The sequence below is a fragment of the Pteropus vampyrus genome, unplaced genomic scaffold, assembly GCF_000151845.1.
Source record: "Pteropus vampyrus isolate Shadow unplaced genomic scaffold, Pvam_2.0 Scaffold4170, whole genome shotgun sequence".
Lineage (NCBI taxonomy): Eukaryota > Metazoa > Chordata > Mammalia > Chiroptera > Pteropodidae > Pteropus > Pteropus vampyrus.
In genome coordinates, this window is record NW_011892951.1 from 4,418 (window position 1) to 7,127 (window position 2,710).

Below are 2,710 nucleotides of genomic sequence, written 5' to 3' on the forward strand. Positions count from 1 at the left end.
AGGGCCGTGTAATGTATCGGATTTTTCCCAGTGAATTACGAGCCTTGGAACAACAACAACAAAAAAGTTACAAAGAAGAAAGATTGAATGATGCTCATTGAGCAACTTCTATGCACCACCTGGACTCTCTGCTGTCCTGTTATTTAAAGCTCTTCCCCAACAGTGTCACGAATTGTTTTATTATCACCGTTTTATGCGTGAAGAAATAGAATCATAAAAACGGGATGAAGAAAACTACTAACTACTCAAGATTGACTGACACCCCATCCATGTTTCTTGCAATATGTTATTTTCCTCTCTGGGGGAAGGGCAATAAAAAATTATGTTTTCTCCTATGAAGAAGAATATATAATTAATTTTTGAAAGACAAGACACAGGAAGATATTAGCTTTAGCGTTCTTGTTAAGGGTTTCGAAAAAATATGAGTCTAAATTAACATTTGGATGTATTTAATAGCTGTGAACTGCCATGGAGAAAGAAACTTGCACTATTATAAAGAATGAAATAAACAGACCTGGTAAGAAGTGACATTTAGGAAATATTTGCATACTTTGTGTAGGAGGGTTATGTCAAAACCTGTTGCAGGTCACATTTAGAATTTTTGCTCCTGTTATATTATAAGCTTTCACTGTCAAGATTCAGAGAATTAAAAATTGATATAATAAACCAGATAAAGTAAGCATTAAGTCTCCAACAAAAGATTCGGCTTCACCAAAATCATTACAAGACGTTTTTGAATTACTTGATTTACGTTTTGCCTCCAATTTTATATCTGATGAATGAAAATAAAAGATTTGGGACCCTTTAACAATTTTTTTTAGCAGACTTATGATTTATGGCTGAAGTGAGGGAGACAACGCAGTGAGAAATGACATGATCGACCAATAAGTCTTTTGATTTAATTTGCATTTTAAAAAGTGCATCTACGTGTAATGTGAACAAAACAACAAGCAACGAACCTGATTTTGACACTATCTGGGAAAATGACTTTTCCCTCTAAATTCCTCCTTTCATCATGAAAATTTTTATTTTAATTCTTTGACTAGGTGGGTTGGTTTGTTTTTTGCAAGTACGTTTTAAAATATTTTAACTATATCTAGTTTTCATTTAACATATTAAGTATAACTTAGTGTTCAGTCTTAATTAAGTACTGTGATTTTGTCTTAATTGTAAAAAGCTGGCTCTTAAGGGCCCCAGCACCAAATGGTCCCCAACTGCTGCGTGCCTCGCGTTCTTAACATCTGCGCTTCATAATTTAGGCAAAGTTTCTAGCTGCCTTTATCTCGCCAACTGTGGCTTCTCGCTGAGCCCTCATCAGCACGCCCGAATTCTCAGCATCTGATTCAGACCAAGAAATGAGATAACGAGGAGTGTTGGAACGGTTTACAGCACGATGCTCCAAACGCGGGATTGTCCTTTGAGCGACACGCATGCGCGTGAGCACATCGACGTTCTGACGCGTGTTTTCAGTGCATTTAGAGGCACCGCATTTTCAGCAATGAAGCTTTATGGCTAAAGTTTCTGAAGTTTACTTCTGAAGCTATAATTATATTCCTGAGGATTCTATGACCCAGTGAATTACAGATACGTTGGGGGTATGGAACGCGTGGGTTTTCCTTTTGTTTTTTAATTGTGACTTCTCGGAGCTGCTTCTTCCCTTTGTTCCTGCTCGTGTACCCGTTCTCTGTCCCCTCACTTTCTTCTTCTGTCAGAATAGATTCTCGTAACATGTAGAGTGACAGCTTACGCTCTACATATCGTTTTCTTAGGTCAAAAACATGCCGTGTCTTACCTTTTTTGATCTAGGAAATAGAGAGTAAATCCTTACATATTTCTTATTATAACTATAACTGGTAAAAGGAAATCAAATTATTTCCCTTGCCCTGTTGGAAATCTTTTAACTTAATTGTTTTATGTTCATTTGTTTTTTCTCATCTTAAACACTGACAAAATAGAACCAGTGCTAAGACCCTGATTCAGGTGCCTGTGCTGACTCATTCTCTTTCCACTCCTTGTTTTACAATGAAGGAAATCGAGGCACAGGGGGGGAGTGGATAACTTTAGTGAGTAGCACGGCTGGAATTACACCCAGGTAGCCTGGCTCCCAAGTTCTTAACTGCAAAAACTGATCTGCAGTTGGGATAAGGAGCACCACGCCAGCAAGGGGTGCCCAGGTGTGTCTGAGTAAAGTGGCAACCAGGTGTCTGTGTGAGAGACCAGAGAGAAGGAACCATAGTTATTTTTATTAAGATGGACGTTTATTAAGCATTAATAGTATTTTCACAATTAGTAAACATTTATGCCGCTTGGGACAAGATTTAGAGAAATACGCATACCTCTGCTACGGCTTGGCTCTGTCCCCACCTGATGTCTGCTGTGAACAATCACAGCGTAATCCAACTTGACCTTCACTGCCAGCACCAAGTAGCACCTCACCCCAAGATCTTTTTCTTTCAGCATCAGATCAACTCATCGCAGACCCAAAGCTCTAACTTTCCAGTGAGATTCTACAGTGATTTTGACATTGATTGCGTTTCCCAGTGCCTTACGCTGTTTTTGTTTGCTTGTTTGTTTGTTTGTTTCTCTGGTGAGACCTAACTTGAGCCATCTGCTTACTAGTCCTTCTAACTCAGGCTGTGTTTGCAAATCTGAGTTCTAACTCCCAACTGCTTATGAAAGCATATAGTAGTAGTGGTAATAATAATAGTAA